We start from the raw sequence: 18,533 nt of genomic DNA on the forward strand, positions 1-18,533 counted from the left end.
GGTCAGGCCTGTAGGCCAGATTCCTTTTTTTTTTTTTTTTTTATGGATCTCAGGCTGCACCGCTACTCTCTATGTAGCCCTATTGGACTAGAACTCATGATCTCCCTGGCTCAGCCTCCTGAGTGCTGGGATTACAGTTTTGCAGGCAGCCTGTTATATACTTAAGAATGGTTCTCTGACTTATTTGTTAAGTGATTTGGGATCTGTTCATTTTGAGTGAATCCTAGAGCAAGTAAAAACTCTGCAGTAGGTTCAAGCTGCCCCCAGTGATCTCTGCAAATCAGGCCAAATGGTCTGGCAGATCCTCAGCACTAAATGTTCCTTAGTTGGGAAGAGACACTCCAACCTTTGGGAAGACTCAGTAGGAGAGCTACTGCTTGCCCTTAGTTTCCCATGAGAGACCATGCCACCTGTAGCAAACACCAAAACCATTTTAAAAGCAGCTTCTGGCATACCAGAAACTTTGAGAATCTTAGTATAGCCTATCAAGTACCCACATGGGTGGCACTGTCACACAAACACACTGGTGTATATTATCTATTAGCTTTAAGATAAACATGAGCACGAAGAATGCTGTCAAGTTGTCTAAAGCATTGGCCTATGCCCCAAGAGCAGGTGCCTCACCTCCAAACCACTGACCATTGTTGCCCCAATGACTCTTACTAAACTCACACATCTGACTTCATGATGGATTGACATAAAGTATGAAAACATTTTTGAAAGTTAATTCTTGCCAGAAAGCATCTATGGCAAAGTATTCACTAAGCAGCCATGAAGACAGGTAGAATTGGCCATTTGATAACAGATGGGCTTTGTCCTTTGTCATCCCTGTACTTTGATAGGCTCATGAACACAGCTGCTATGTGGTACAAATGGAGGCTATGCTGGGCCAGGAGCAAGGTTTGCTTTCATCAAGACTCTTGTGGCCTGCCCTGTTCAGGATTTGAAAGATTAAACACTCCCAGCAGAGAGAGAGGAGGCGTTGACTGTGTAGCAGAAGCGCTGGGGACCACGGCTCAGTGCCCACCCGGGCAGCAGGCGGTGGCGTCTCAGCATCATGAATTATCCCGGCTGCGGCTCCCCAAGGAGCCCCGTGCATAACTGCCGTGGCGGCTGTGCCTGGGAACTGAGATTGGAAGCAGCTCCGGCGTTCAGTGGTGGTGGTGGTGGCGTCTGCTGCTTCGAGCACCTGTCGAGCAGCGACTCGGACGATGGCAGCGTGTCCCTGACCCTGCTGTGCGGGGAGCCGGGGCTGCACTTGGCTCAGGGCGTCCACGACCTGAACCCCCTGCTTCAGTGACAAGACCTATGACTTCAGCTAAGCCGAGTCAGGCTCCTTGCTGCGCTACTACAGCGAGGGCGAGAGCGTCTGTGCTGGCTGTGCTGGCTGTGCCGGCAGCTCCTCGTCGCTGCACCCTCCACAGCAGCCCGCACTAGCCCCGACCAACTCGTGGGGTGGCGGGAGTGGTCCCCGGGGAAAGGAAGCGCCCCCAGCCAGTCATGATTAGGAGGTGGTGACGGAGCTGGGCCCGGAGAAGATGAGCTGGTTCCATAGGAGGACAACAAGACCTGGAAGTCCTTCATCGGCTACGACTCACTCTGCATTGAGCTCGCCTTCCGGACCTGGCTACAGGCCACGGGCGCCAGGCCCCAGGCCGAGGCCCGGGATGGCGACCCTGTGTGCAGGCGGTCCTCCAGCTTCGGAGAGGAGGAGAACAAGGACCGCGCCTGCAGCTTCTGCCCGCGCCTATGGGTTCTGCCCTCGCACCGCGGGGCACGAGCCCGAGATGGGGTCGCTGGTGAACATCGAGCCAGTGTGCGTGCGGGGTGGCCTCCATGAGGTGGATGTGACCCGGGCAGGTACTGGAACCAGGCAGATAAAATACCAGTGATGAGTGGACAGTGGTTTATCGATGGGACCTGGCAGCCTCTGGAAGAAGAAAGTAATTTAATTGAGCAAGACCGCTTCAGTTGTTTTAGGGGTCAGCAGATGCAGGGAAATTTTGATATCGAAGTGTCAAAATCCATACATGGAAAAGATGCTATTCATAGTTTTAAATTAAGTCGAAACCATGTGAACTGGCACAGTATGGATAAAGTATATCTTTAAAGTGATGCAACAACGTCTAAATTTGCAAGGACAGTTACCCCAAAACTGGGATTTTCTAAAGCCTCAAGTAGTGGGACCAGACTTCATAGAGGTTATGTGGAAGAAGCCACATTAGAAGACAAGCCATCACAGACTACCCAGATTCTGTTTGTTGTTCATGGCATTGGGCAGAAAATGGACCAAGGAAGACTTATCGAAAATACAGCCATGAAATACAGGACAAAGAGCATGAAAACAGAAAGAGAGGAACCAACAGATTAAGAGACATTGTAGACCTTCCCACCACTTGCAGTGCATACACTGCATTTGGAATTCAACAAGTACAAAGACCCTTTTTAATGGAAAAAAACATTTAAATCAACAGGAAAAATCTGAGCCCTGTGTTACATATTTAAATTTTACTAATTTTTATGCTATAATACTGGCTAGAGTATATTTAAGAAAAATATACTATTTACAGATAATATCATGTGATGTCTGAGATTTGACTTAAGAGTAGTACAAGAGAGTTTTTTGGAATGAACTTTGGGCTAACCATAAATCTACATATGTGTAAAATTTATGTCACTAATACAAACAAAAAAGAAAAGAAACTTTGTTGATAATCTTGATTTTGAAAATGAAATTTAAAAGTCTGTATTGTAGGGAGACTGAGTAGAGAAAGAAGAAATAAGATAGAGCACGACTTGCAAATATTTGGAACTGGATGATGTCACACATGTATTCATTATACTATCTACTAAAAATCATATAAATCTATAATTGTTTAGAATATAATGTGACTGCTTGAAACATTTGAAGCTATAGATGGCAAATTTAGGAAAATAACTTTAAAACGAAGGTGTTCTGATTTTGCAAACTTGCTTAGTATAGCAGTAATTTAAATATAATTGGACAAAGTTATAAGAAAATCAAAATGTTTTATACCAAATAAATATATATGTGAAGTTGCTCAAAAAAAAAAAAAGATTCATGTGGCCATGGCTATTGCTGAATTGTGGCTTTTCATCAAGAAAGAATAGTTGCCAGCTCCCCAAATGGTACATTCTTCTGAGATCAACTGGCCATTTGGTAATAAGTTAGTTTCATGTACCTACTTACACACCAAGAGTGACGGGGAAATATAATGGAGATAAGAAGAGTATTAAGCTTCATATTCTAGCATTCTTGGATAGCATTTCTTGGTAGAACAACTGCAGCCTGGGAAATGAATGTAAGTTAGAGGTTCCCACCCCTCAAAGATGAGTGTCTGGGTCACCACAACAGAAAAGTACCCTGGGTAGGAAAAGACCTCTGGGTGACAGAGGGGGGTAATATATACTGGCTTCTCTTGGTATCCAAAGGGGTTAATTCCATGATACACAAATCCATGACACTTTAGTCCCTTACATAAAATGGCATCTTATTTTCATAGAATCTATGTTCATCCTGCCATATACTTTAAATTATACTTATATAATTTATATACTGATAACACTTACTACAACATAGCTGTAATTGTATTGTGTTTAGGAACAAAGAAAAAATCTGTACATGTTTACAACAGACACAATATTTTCCAAATATTTTTGATTCACAGTTATATCTGTAGTGTTGTAACCAACACAAATGGAGAGCTGACTGGATGAGTTATGCAAGTGCTTGCTGCCAGATGCTGGTGACTCATGCCTTTAATCCAGTCTACTCAAGAGATAGAGATGAAAAGGATCATGATTTGAAGCCAGCTCCAAGCAACTAGTGCATGAGACCCTATCTCAAATATACCCAACACAAAGTGACCCAAGAGGTAAGAACACCTGTCTTGTAAGAGTGAGTCCTTGAGTTCAAACCCCAGTACCATCAAAAAAGAAAAAAGAAGAAAAAGAAGAAGAAGAAGTGATTGCTGGGATGAAGCTGAATCTGCAATAAATCCTAGAGGGAGATAAAGAATCTCAGTTATAGTCTTAGGATGGACTTTACCTATGGAGGCTTTAGTTAGGTCACTAGCCTTCCACTAGTGAGTTCCCTAAGGAATTTTGGCCAGAGAATATTGGGAATACTATACTTGTATAGAGTGAAATTAGTATGAAAATGGAATGCGTCTGAGAAATTCAAAGAGACAAAAATCAACAGATATTGTTAGTCTTCTCAGACTTCTCAGTTCACCATTACCAAGTTGCTACAAATACAATGATGACTTACACCTGCACATGAGGAAATGTCTCATGCTGATGTATTTCAGTGTTAACAGGAGACTCAGAACTCTCCCAATAAACCCTCATACCTAGGTCACCCAGAGCTGATTGGCACTGCAGTGCACATTCGGACCAACTTTCATCATGATTTCTGCATTGCAATATATGCTTTAAACAGCCCCCTTTTTCCCCCTCGCACCTGTATTAGGCCAAAACTGAGTTTACTAACAACAAATCTTTGTTTCAGCTACTGTTCTTTTCCATTCTGCTTCCCTCACTCTGTTAAAATGCCTCCAAGAGGTCCTACTTCCAGAGAATTTGACTTAAAATTCAAACAAATATTACATTACATGTCCTGGCACATATGTGAAAACTAGATCCAAAAGTCAATTAATGACAAGAATGTAAAACTGACTGTCTACATACATGGGAGGGTCAAATGAGAGGACAATAGGGGTTGGGTGACTATGAATGAAGTACTTCATATGTGTGTATGAAAATAGAATAATGAAAATTATTTTAATTGTTTAGAAGGAGTAAGGGGGATAAGAAAGAGTAATAGAGCCTGTTGTTGTTGTCTTATTCAGGTAATCCTAGCTACTCAGGAGGCAGAGATCAGGAAGATCATGGTTTGAAGACAGACTGGTCAAATATTTCACAAGACACTGTCTTGTAAACACCCATCACAAAAAGGGCTGTGGGCATGATTAAAGGTGAAAACCCTGAGTTCAAGCCCCAAAACCACAAATAAAAAAAGAAAGAAGAATAGAGGGGGTGGATTTGAACAAATTATATCATAAGCAGGTATCAAAATATCACAATATCATAAAAACATCATGTTACCATGAGCAAGTAGTGAAACTACTGTTCAGGATACTAAGAGGATAAACATGTGTCAATACACAGTTGTCAACACCTTCACAACCTGCAGAACCCAAAGTAAATCTTAGTGAAAAGGAAGGACTCTGAGAGAAGGGGTCTAACAAGTACATTACAAGCTCTGGATAGTGGAGAGGTTGTTCAGGTGTAAGAGCCATGGCCACATTGGAACTCTTCACTTTCTGCAAACTGAATCACAAACTTCACTAAAGATAGTCAAGTAAAAATTTAATAATTCACCTGTTACGAACTCAAATTACAGATGGCAGAAAGATACTCAGATTTTCTTAAACTTGAAAACAGGAGAGGAAGTGGAGTGAGAAAGGACTGGGCAAAGCACATGGATGAGCCATCATGTCACTGTGGTTTCTCTGCTAACCTTCACTCTGTCCTCTGCTCTATGCTACCTTTGTCCCATAATACAACCACTCTCCCTCAGGAAGTCCTTCTCTTTCTTCCACATTCATCTGTGCTCTGGGCACATCTCTATACCTGACTATGGGAGACCTCAATATGGAAACATTCAATGCCTTGTCTCCCAAAAGTTCAACCTTTTGGCCTGTTGTAGCCATTGACATATAGGATATCCAAGCTCTGACTTTGTTCTTTCCTCAGCCTTTGGACATGAGTCCACTGAATCTGTGCTGGCGCAATAAAATGTTGCTTCCTGCTAAATTGCCTCTGTGTCCTGTATAGCATCTAGCAACTTCCTGCAACATTTTTTGGGGGCTCATCTGAGATTGTGGAGACAAAGTGAGTTATCACCTCCCTTGTCACTTGGGTGCATCCCCCTGGACTGCCAGGCGGAGTTCCCACCAGGCATCAATGGACAGCTTGATATAGAGGGGGATTCATCCCGGTGAATTAGGTAGAGGGCCTCAGATGCACAACAGAACCTGGTGAGGCACAGAAACCAGCGAGGGGAGGGGAACACTGCTCATCAAACTGTAAGAACCTGGGTTTGAATTCAGGCCTGACTCAAGAGGCAGAAGGGGAGACTGATCACCTCCCAGAGATGAACAGTAACTGCTAATAATCATGGTGAAACCGTGTCTCTCAAGTTCAAGGAGAGGAATGGAAGTACTGTGCTATGTGAGAGTGTGTGAAAAATGAGAGCCTGAGACACAGCCCAACTGTGAAGTGAGTGAGGAATCCCAATCCTTGGGTCCATGGCAAACTCATAATGTTAAGTGTGAGCCCTACAAGGACCTCAGGTCTGGGGTTTAAATGGATTCAGTAGGGTCAAAGAGATAACTAAATCCCCATGAGGGGAGTGGCAGGAAAGAGGGATGAAGCAAGTGCTCTTTCAAAATCCCTCCCCCTCTGTGTCTGTCTGGCAGCCTGATAATGTGAGGAGATGGGTGGAAATCAGAGTAAAAACACTCCCTTGGAGTGTGTAATTAAAAACCTTAAATATAGACTTAATGGAAACTATGCAGTTAATTCCTAACAAGCTTAAGGTCTTTTGTAAAGTAGATTGGCCTGCTTTTGGTGTAGGATGGTCCCTGGAAGGATCACTAGATAAAATTGTGGTTAATAAAGTTTATAGAGTAATTACAAAAAACCCTAACACCCAAGAGAATGGAAAAAGTGAAGAGGCTAAAATTGGTCTTCAAAAACCAGACTCTGTTGTTTATTTAAATTTGGGTAGCAATTTATTGGGCAGACTGGGGAGGAATCAGAGTCTTCCAGTCTTGATGGGTAGTTTTGGTTCCCCAGTTTGCACATCTTTACCCAAAATGGGCATACTGAAGGCGGACTGAGGCTCAGCACTAACTGAACTCTTACAAAAAGTAACACATGAAGAATGGACTTGCACTGATATATAAGATCTGGTCTGACTTGAAAGAAAAGGAAAGTCACAGAAGATTTGTGAATGTAGAGGGGGTAAGTGGGGGAATGGAAACAAAATTAGAATGAGGTTTTCATGGATGAGTCTAGTTAGTTGAAAGTGTAAATATCATGAAACATTTGGTGACAGAAAAGGATAAAAGGTTTAGTATACTCCTTCAGTTCAGTTTTTATGTCTTAAAAATAAAGAAGAAAATAGAAAACAACTTAAGATTACTAAAATGTGCCAACAATACTGAACTTGATGGTGCCTTTACTCTGGGGAGCAAAAACTGGGAGAACCTACCAAAAATGGTGAGAAGAAAAGGAGCAACTTTGCTGCTGGTAAAAAACTGTTCCAAAGGGTTGATGCAGCAAACTTGTCATGAGATGCTGATGTTTCCCTTGCAAATTGCTGGTCAGATTATACATCCATCTAATGATGTACTCACAGTGTGTGTGTATGTCTAAGCATCTTCAAAATGGTTATTAAACTACTGCTATAAGGTTGATATGATACTCAGGATAACAAAAAACTAGGGTATTTTTTTAAAAAGATCTCTGTTATAAACTGCTTAGGCTTTTTACCCATACATATATAAACACCTTGAGATTGGTTCTTATTACACAGTCAATGTAAAAAATTATTACTCTGTTCCACTGCTACTTTTCAGAAAACAGCCTTTCAAACTTATTTCAATTAGGTCTCACTAGGATAGAGACCTTCAGTGGTCAACACTGTGACTCAAACCAAAAGAGAGAGAAAAAAGATAAAGACAAGCTTCCTCAGAAAATAGAAAATAAATTGTCACAAAGATACAGAGTAAGTTGTCATAAAAAGATGGAGCTTACAGATGCTTATTTAAGTAATTAAGTTAACTAAAATCCAGTTACATAAAATGTTTTGTAAGTTCAAAATTTAATTTACTGATATTAAACTAAAACTTAATTCTCTAAGCTCATAAAAACAAAGCTATCTTCAAAATATTGTAGCATTCTTGATAACATTTACAAAAAATTGTCTTATAAATGGTTTTTGTTTTATCAAGATAACTGTCAGGAATTTTTAGTGCTACAGGTTAATCCACAAATTTGTCAAGACAACAAGAGTTTATTAAAACACAGAAAGACTAGAGGCAGCTGAGCACAAAGAGTGCTGCAGCACTGATATGAGGATTAAGACAGATTTACTTATGTAAAATGAAGCCAAAGTGCATCTTCCAGATAGGATAAAAAAATAGAAAAAAAACTCAAAACGGAGCACTACACTGAAGTCAAGACCTCCAGTTTTTATTGAACACAACAAAGTGGAGATGTTAGTCCTACTCCTTCCACATGGCAGGCAGAGGAAATTTTTGGCCTGGGTTGTCCAGATTGGGCTTGTTATTTTAGGGGGATCCATTAACTAAAGGTTGGTGGGATCCTCCTGTACATCATGAGCCATAAGTTAATGTCAACAATCTGGGATGTGATCCATTATCAACATCTGAGCCATGATTCTTGGCCATTAGGTTCCCTAACTCCACAATTAGTCCACATAAATATTTACCTGTTTTCTCTCGTGGTTTTTGTCAGAGTTTTGACTACTACGGTAACTGACTCATATTCATTTAAGAATTGGTTAATGTAAAATTTTATAGATGACCTCATGGTTAAACTACAGTTATCGTGGGTGATTCTAATGCAGCTGGTATCCTATATATGCCTGAGACTGGTCTATTTGGGGTCACTGACCCTGTTCTCCTCTCCCAACTGATGAAAAAAAAATCTAAGGTTTTACTTCAAGAACAACAACTAAACTGATATGTATGTACAACCTCTAGAGAGCTGTGATGCTATTGTTGGTTCCTATATATTAAATATATTCAAGTTTTTTAAGTATATCAAGCCTTCTAAAATACAAAATTTAGATAAACATGGTAACAAAAAGTTACAGTTCTTTTAGTTGCTAAATTGTCCATCAGAGTTCAAACCATTAATCTTAAGTTTTTGTCATTACAGTTCTGTTCCTTCTGGGACATTTACAATCAAGTCCAAAAAAAAAATCACTCTAATAACTACTTATGTGTCAACCAGGTTAGCTTTTTAGACATCTGTTTTGTTAGATTTTGCTTTGTATTGTCATTGTCTAGAAGCCCACTGCCTAAGAGCCACTCATTCTAAGTCTCTTTGTTGCTTAAATTTGGCCACTGACTCTCACCTGATCTGCTCACTATTCTCCTGCCCCCTCACATGGGACCAAGACCAAACAAACAAATCTTCAGTCTAAGGCCATATCACCCTGAACATACCCAATCTCATCTGGTCTCAGAAGCTAACCAGGGTCAGGCCTGCTTAGTACTTGGATGGAAGACAGATCTTCAGAAGAGACTGCACAGAGACAAACAGTTTGGAGACAAGGGGGAAATACCTGTTTTTGACTGCATCAAAGTTCAAATGGAGTCATGGGTGCCAAACACCTCAAAAACAACCAAGGCCAAGAGGATTAAAGAAATGGGTCTTATGTATGTGTGGCTATATGTCATTAAAGCCCTTCCAGACACAAACTCATATTTTTAGATTGTGTCTTCTACTTAAATAGAGACAAAAATAACTATTTTTACTGGTGTTAAACATGTCCTTTGATACCTAAAGATGATGGTTCTAACTTTCTTTAAAAAAATGCATTTTCTTGCACATATATACTGATAATATATTGTTGCCATGATAATTCTACTCAGCAAAAAAATCCCCAAAAAACAAAAGACATTGTCTGGGTAAAAAAAATGATATGTCCACCCATTAAAACCCCATTGGAGGGGCCCTTTTGTTGTTATCTTGGGTATACTCCCACCACAGTTAAAGTAGCAGTGATTGCTCTTAGGATCCCCCACAGTTGAGTAAAGTCAGCTTCTCTCTAGTGGGAATGAATCCCTGATCAGTTTCACTGCTTAGGTTCATCTCCAGAAGCTGAGTGCCTTCACTCTGCAGAACTCCATTTCCAGGAAACAACAGGGGACCAAGAACAACAGGACAACAGCCCTGCTCTAGTTTCTTCTGGAAACTGACTAGTCTATAAATGGCAGAAGCTTGAGGAGTAGACTTTCCAATATGACAAACAGGTTGCTATTCACACCAGTTATCTCACGGTATTGTATTGCCACCCCTTCTCTGTATCTGCTGCTGTAGTTCTTACCCTATTCTTTGCCATAGGCTTGGCAGAAACAGCCCCCACTGATTGGACTCACAGTGAAACATGTTTAATTGCTCTCTTCTATCTCTTTTGGACAGGATGCATAATTACTATTTATTGTTACTTATGTGATTTCCCTTCATGGCCCGAGAACTCTCCTTCTGTGACCTATGTATACACTCTACTAGGGCAGGAGTGGTTGTCACTAGGACATTGCTTTTCCATACTTACTAATTCCTGTGCTGGCTCTATCATCAGGTCATGCACTCACAATTACACCACCTATTGTGCTCCCATGGTAGTCAGCACATCTGTTTCAACCCTTCTCACTGCCATTGGGAGCAATGGTTAAAGATCAGGAGTGTCCAACACCCTGGGAACTTTATCAGCCACAGCCAAGCGTTTAGTCCTGATAAATCAGTGTCAATGCTCTTTGATGCATGAGTGGCCATAGACAAAGGTGGATGTGGTGGTAAAGGCTGTGGCTGTGGAGGCCCAGCTTGGGAAAAAGCCTATACATCAAATGGTAAGTATGTGTGCCAGGGAGACAACTTGTGGCCATGTGATGATGTGGGCTTTTATTATTGCCCTTATCAAGGTTGTGTTTCATGTGCCACATGTCAGGGGGCTAAATACAGAGCCCTCCTTCACAAAGGGAAAGCTGCCCCTGACTGTGACCCAAGCACCCTGTAAATTTCACTGTACTTAAACCATCTGATTGGACATGGGGACAAGTAATTAACATAAGGATAGATGGAAAGGGCCTTGACACTGGGAGTCCAAAGCAACTCAAATTAGTAACTTTTACCTATGAGAGTTCCTCATAAAAAGTTTTTTACTACTTTTATGAGGAGATAAGGAATGAATTTTCCATGTCTGCCAAAGCTAATAATTTGTTCTTCTCACTAGCTGAGTCTATAGTACAGACACTGAATGTCACTTCGTGCTATGTCTATGGGGGGACCAACATGGAATACCACTGGCCTTGGAAAGCAAGGGAGCTGGACCCATGGGAACATTGTAATGAGACTGCTTTCCCAAAACACAGGAAAGGCATCTGGGTCCTAAAAACTTCCATCATTGGAAATTACTGTGTCTCATCTCCAGAAGGCCAATTGTCCACCTCAGTGGGGGATTTAACTTGTTTAGGATGGAAGTTTTACAATAACACTGCCCAAAAGACCCAACAGTGGGGAGTTCCAAGCCATACAAAATGCCAGCCCCACCTGGCCAACTTTTCTAATCTCCACAAAGCATGGGACAATCTTACTACAAACATAGATTGGTGGACACCCAAGGGGCTATATTGGATCAGTGGGAAGCAAGCTTATATGGTGTTTCCTAGAACCTGCTTTGGGTCTTGTGTACTAGGCTCAATCAGCCCATCTTTCTTCTCGCTTCCTCAGAGACAAGGTAAAAAACTGGGAGTCCCCATATAGAAAAAAGATTAAGTAGACAAAAATGGGGTAACTTACAAATTGGCAGACCTGGGCAGAAGACAGGTCCTGGGGCTATTGCACCCCTATATATATGCTCAACTGCATCATCAGGCTTCAGGCTATTGTTGAAGTTATAACTAATAAAACTACAAGAGCCCTCAATTTTCTGGTAAGACAAAGCACTAAGATGCACATGTCATCTGTCAGAACTTCTTAGTTTAGACTATTTGCTTGCTTCTGAGGGAGGAGTTTATGAAAAACTTAACCTAAACAACTACAGCTTACAGATTAATGATTTTTAAAAATGTCACAAAAGGGATCAGAAACAAAATGAGAAAGCTTGCCCATATCCCCATCCAGACATGGAGAGGATGGGATCCCAATGACCAGTTTGAAGGATGGTTTTCTGCCTTAGGTGGATTCAAAACCTTGATAGGGGCAATGGGTCTAATTCTAAAAACATGTTAAATATTGCCCTGCCTGGTTCCCCTGGTGCTGCTGTCCATTAAAAATATTAAAAAGATCATTATAAAAAGGAAAATGACAGCACATGTAATGATGTTATGAAAATACAAAGTCCTAGATCAAGATGATGCTGTTTGCTATGTGGGTCCGAGCATCAAAAGGGGGAGTATTGTAGCAGGGAAGAAGATCAGAGGAAAATAAACTAGGCCTGAGTTCTGAGAAAATAGCAGGGAGGTAAAGAAGGCATAGCAGAGAGATAAAACCTGAGGAATCTAAACATGAGGAAGATCACAAAGCACTGGGGAGGGCAAAATGTCATTTAGCACTAGGATAAAGTAGCACATAAAATTAAATATAACCATATATGGATTAGACTTCGCTTTTTTCTTCTGTAACCTGCTTTCAATAGTATACAAGTAGAGACCCCTTTGTTCTTGTCCAAAGGCTCAGCCTTTGGACATGAGTCCTCTGAGTCTGTGCTGGAACAACAAAATATTGCTTCCTGCTAAATCACCTCAGTGTCCTATATTTCAGCTAGCAATTTTCTGCAACACTACCTTTTTCTGCTCAAGTGTAATTTTTTAGAAGAAGACATGCCAATTTGGGCCACACTAATCCTTCCACTTATACTAATTTCCCTTCCAATAAGCAAAGACTTTGTTTCATCACCTGCAAGACCTCTACCTGCTGCTTACTGAGAAAACCCACTTTTGTGTTGAGACTCTTATAACATCGTGATTTCAGTGAATGCCAATAGAATTGTAGAATTCTTGAAAGAATATTAGCAATTCATTAATGCCATACTTTGAAATATTCATTTATTACTGTGTATTGAAATGAAATACTAAATAGTTCTCTAACTGAACTGAAATCCTCGACATCAAAATACTTCAATTTTGTCATCCAATCACATGTGCTCTGCAGACCTGCTGTCCCCTGAGGAAACTACTAAAATCCATAGGGGCAAAAAACAGATTGAAACCCATAAGCTCTGAAACATACTTCCTATTGCAACACTTCTTTTCTGAGGTGGCAATGGCCTTGTGTGTACACTTGTAAAACTTTATGTTGATTTTACATAATCTCCAATATGTTTCTATAGCTGTTTTTCCTTGCACTAATAACTTGCTAATGACACTTAGCAAATGAAGAAATGTCTATATTCAGCTTCAAGCATGAAGTGCAGAATGCATCTCTTTAGTATGCAGTGTAAGTCACTGAGCAGATCATATTATCTGCAGATAATAATCAAATCACAATAACATAATTTGTTATCCTCTCAGTTCATCACACTGATTACACTACATGCTGTTTAAATTTACTAACATACATATGTACTAGAAATAATTTTCCATTAATTTGTCCAAGATCATTGCAGAATGAAATATTGGTTTTGTTCAATCAAGTAATAAACACCCTCTTAAAGCTAGTATTCAACAGACACATTAGAATGAGTATAAAATCCTGAAATGGAAATGCCACAGCACACTCAATCTGTCTTCTCCTTCTGTTTTTTCTAGAATATTGTAAGCATGATATCTGCTTTCTGGGATCTCTCCAGGAGAGGCTTCACCCAGTCTCTTACTTCTTAATTTCTTACTACGTAAAATGGCAATCATGAAAAATACACATTCCAATCTTTCCTAAATAATAAACTTTTCCTAAACATATTTAGTAAGTACTTACAATTTTTTGGACAATGATATAGCAAGTAGGCGTAATATTGGTGAAAAATATCATAATCTGCAACTTATGGAGATTACAAGTTAATGCTTAAGCATAATGAGCATAAAATATCTTGGAGTTGCACAAAGGAAGAAACACGTGGTGTTCTGAGTATAGTTGAGCTGAAGAATCAGAAAACCCTTCTTGAGGAAGAAATCTCCCAGGCCAAAGGGGAAGGAAGGAATATTTCGGTGAGAATAAGCATGTTTGCCTGTGAAAGCTCCCTGGAAAGATGGAAACCAGCATGGCCAGGGGATGGGAATGGTCCAGTGTGCTGCAATGCAGGTAGCCACAGTGAGCACTGGTCAGGTAGAGAGACAAAGCACACAGGGCTGGGTGACAACTGATAACAATGGAAGAAGTTTTAAGCAGGTGAAATATTACTGGCCACATTATCAGTTTCAATCTATGAAAAGATCAATATACTACAGTGTGGAGATGAGACCAGCATGGGTTAGGGAGGATGATCTAGAGAAGTCACAGAAGGTTATTGAGGCCAGGCAAGATATGACATGGACTTGGATCAAGCAACACTCTTCAACTGGGGAAGGAAGTGTCTGCCCTTCAGAGACATTTGCAAATGAGTTAGGAATTTAAGATGTCACAATGGGTGGGAAGGCAATAGGATTCATTAGGTGAAGGCCAGAGAATGGGGTTTTGTGTTGTTTTTCTATGGGGAAAATTAGTTAGGTAGGTAGTTAGTTGTTTGAGACAAGGTCTTGCTATATAGCCTAGGCTGGCCTAAAACCCATGATTCTCCTGACATTTCCTCCCAAGTGCTGGCTTGCCGGGGATGTTAAATATGCAGAAATGCATAAGGGAGTCCCACACAAGAAATTAATCTTTCTCCTCCAATGCTAATAGTATTCAATTGAGAACTGCTGTAGTAGGGTGAAGTTGATAGCTAAGACTAGTGGCAGATGAGGCAGAAAGGATGCTGAGAATGGCTCCTAAATTTCAGGCTGACGTGACTGAATAGATACAATTATGAAATTGAGAATCACAAAAATAAATGATTGTTCAGTAAGTAAAGCATGGTTTTATTCTTGAGCACATTGATTACAAATGTATTTGGTACATCTAATTATAAATTTTTAGAAAACAGCTAATGAAATTATCTGGAGGCCAGTAGCATATCCTGGTTTTTAATTCTCAAATTTCAGTGGTAGGTGGTCATTAAAACTACTTTTATGAATAAGATTGAGTGAGGAGAGATAAGATAATCAGTTAAGAGAACAGGGCTTAAGAGTGATCATTCAAAAACTGTGATTTTAAATGTCTTGTAGAAAAGAAAACATCATATGAAAAACAGAAACTTCTCAAAATTCAAAAATCATGAAAGGTTATTGTTATAGAAGGAACAGTAGCTCCAGAATAAATAGGAGGTCAATATCCCTAAATGTTATTGAAACAAAAAATACTAACAAAATTCATGATTCATTCTTCATAGAAAAATAGAATTTGCTATTTTCAAATAAGCAACTAAGTGTGTTTTCAACTAAGAGATCTTCAGTGGAGTGATAGTGAGGAATGTACCTGAGAAAAGCTATGACTAAGAAAATAGGAGGAAATGGAGTAAAAAATATGCAGAAATGGCTCTTTCAAGAAACTGCCATGGTAAAAAAGAGGAGATAGAGAGAGCAGTGTATGTAGAGAGAACAGTGTGTTCCATCAAGTGTCAAAACACCAAGAGATACTTAGAGACTTAGAACAGGAAGACTCATATGATTGCTCTCCAAACTCTGATGTTGATCTTGCTGGCCATCTCTCAGGTGACTGCTGGTGACATCAACAGAGGCTGGAGCAAGGATCTTCTCATGAAAATAATGTAAAGTTTCACATAAAGTTCCGTAGTTTTGGTTCCTTATATAAAGCTTCTCAGATTCCGTTTTTCAGATTCCATGAATCTGAGACCTATAAATGTTATCTTCCCCCACAACCTTATGTAATAGTGGGAGGCCCTCAGTATAATCTCCTGATGAAAGATGGCACAAGCAAGGCATGTAGCTTAAAAGGCCATAACAATTCTAAAATCCACCCAGGATTTTGACATCTACTTTTAGTTTTATAATTCACTCCATTAGGATATGATTCTTGTGCAATAAGCATCAGTCACTTAAAATGAATAGTCTGATGAGTTTTTTCACATACATGTAACCATTTACCCACTATGATTAAGACATGGTTTTCCTTCATCCCAAATTTACTTGTGCTTCTTTGGCCATCCATTCTTCTCCATCCTCTACCATCCTGGGTATTCCCATTTCTAGGATTTATTTAACTGGAATTGTGCATTATATAGATCTATGAATATGGAAATTTTTTCTAGTTATTGTCACATTATTCTTGTATTGAGTTAAAACAGTAGCTTATTTCATTTCATTGCTAAGCAGTAGGACATTTTGTGAATATACTCAATTGTTTACCCATTCATGACAGTTATTTCCAGTTAGGGGTTCTTATGGATAAAATATCTAAGAAAAGTGAACATGGATCTATGTGAACATAACTTTTTGTGTTCTTTTGGGAAAAACCTGTGACTGGAATGACTTCATTAGTGATAAGGTAATATTTAACATTTTGGAAACTATCGAACACTTATGCATTCACAGTAAGTGTGCGAATGTTCCAACTGCACCATTACTTGACCACCACTTGGTATTGTCAATATTTTTATTTTACCTATTCCAGTGTGTATAGTGGTGGCTCAGTATGGTGTTAATATGCATTTCCCTGATAAGTAAGAATATTGGTATCTTTTATACATGCTTATTCAACATTCACATATCTTCTTTAGTAAGTAGCTTGTCAAAAGCTTTGCCTAGTCCGGGAGCCGCACCGTCTGCTTGTCGCGCGCTCCTCCCTGCGCAGCGCGAGCTCCCGAGGCCGCTCCAGGAATGTGAGCGCCTAGGCCCCTGAGTTGCGCGACACCGAGTCTGTGCGCTCCCCAGGACGCACCTGGACCCCGAGGCCCGACGGCGGCCGCACTTCCAGCCTCCGATTTGGAAGAACCAGCCGACCCCATCTCCTGGCAGACGATGAACCTGTCCTCCGCGCCCCTGCCTCTCCCGCCGCCAGGGCAGCAAGTGATCCACGTCACGCAGGACCTGGACACGGACCTCGAGGCCCTCTTCAACTCGGTCATGAACCCCAAGCCCAGCTCATGGCAGAAGAAGATCCTGCCCGAGGCCTTCTTCAAGGAGCCGGACTCGGGCTCGGACTCGCTCTCTCACTCGCGCCAGTCCAGCACCGACTGTAGGGCGGCCACCCCGGGCCGCGGCTGCCCAGCTGTGCCCAGCACGTCCGCTCGCACTCATCACCCGCCCGCGTCCCTGCAGCAGGGCGCCGGCGCGGGCGCAGCGGGGAGCCCCGCGCAGCAGCAGGCGCACCTCCGCTGGCAGTCCTACGACATGACTGACTAGCTATCGCTGCCCCCCGGCTGGGAGATGACCTTCACGGCCACTGGGCAGAGGTACTTCCTCAAACACATAAAAAAGATCACCACGAGGCAAGACCCTAGGAAGACGATGAACCAGCAGCCCCTGAGTCACATCAACCTCCACCCTGCTGTCATGTCCACTCCGATGCCTCAGAGGTCACTCGCTGAGTCCCAGCCGAACCTGGTGATGACTCACCAGCCCCAGCAGCAGATGGTACCCAGTACCCTGAGCCAGCAGAGCCAACCCGCCCAAAACCCCCAGCAGGGCTCATGACTCTGCCCATTGTGCTGACCACTCAGCAGCAGTAGCAGCAGAAACTGCGGCTTCAGAGGATCCAAAGGGAGAGGGAGAGGATCCGGATGCGCCAGGAGGAGCTCATGAGCTAGGAAGCAACCCTCTGCAGACAGATCCCCATGGAAGCCGAGACCATGGCAGCGGTTCAGGCTGCTGTCAACCCGCCGGCCGTGACCCCAGACGTGAGGCCCATCAGCAGCAGTTCGGATGCCTTCCTCAACAGGGAACCCTATCACTCCAGGGAACAGAGTACAGACAGTGGCCTGGTGCTGGGCTGCTACAGTGTCCCCACAACTCCCAAGGATTTTCTCAGCAATGTGGACGAGATGGACACAGGTGGGAGCATGACCTGAGAAACTGCGGGTCAGACGCCCATGACTGTCAACCCCCAGCAGACCCACTTTCCTGACTTCCTTGACTGTCTTCCAGGACCAACGTCGAAGTGGGGACTTTGTAGTCTGAGGATCTCATCCCCCTCTTCAATGATGTGGAGTCTGCTCTGAACAAAAGCGAGCCATTCCTGACTGGCTGTAATCACCAAGTCCAAGTCCACGTCCACGTTGAATGCAGCCGCCACGGACTTTCCTGGGCCTCTGGGGAAGAGGGAGGAGCAGAGCAGAGTAGGCCTGCGGTGCCCACTCCTTTCCATGTGGCCTGCTCACCCGTTGCCTCCACCTTGCCTGTCAGTCACTGAGTCCAGTCTAAATCAATGCTCGGTTCCAATTTTCCGCAGGCCTGCTCTCCTGTGCCAGGCGATGCAGAGTTCTTTAGGCGGAATAACTTCTCCCCTCTGCTGCCCCATGGCTAACCTTCATGGATGTCAGCTGAAATTTATACATCAATTGATTCAAAACCTTAAAAGTGACCACAGGCAAGGAATTCGGCTGGGCAGCTTGCTCCAGGACATGTGCACAAAATTCAACTTGATACACAGTTTCAGAAACTGTGCTGGTGACAGTACTTCCAAATGCTTTAAAAACCTATTTCACTTGAGCTTTAAAAAGA

At 41.9% G+C, this 18,533-nt stretch overlaps 2 pseudogenes; both read left to right on the forward strand.

Moving 5' to 3' along the window:
- Window positions 1-1,057: 1,057 nt before the first annotated feature.
- LOC109703199 (phospholipase DDHD1 pseudogene) lies at window positions 1,058-2,371 on the forward strand (annotated as a pseudogene).
- A 14,451-nt stretch (window positions 2,372-16,822) lies between these two features.
- On the forward strand, window positions 16,823-18,273 carry LOC109703198 (WW domain-containing transcription regulator protein 1 pseudogene; annotated as a pseudogene).
- Window positions 18,274-18,533: the final 260 nt, after the last annotated feature.

This window comes from Castor canadensis, chromosome 15 (assembly GCF_047511655.1).
Source record: "Castor canadensis chromosome 15, mCasCan1.hap1v2, whole genome shotgun sequence".
NCBI lineage: Eukaryota > Metazoa > Chordata > Mammalia > Rodentia > Castoridae > Castor > Castor canadensis.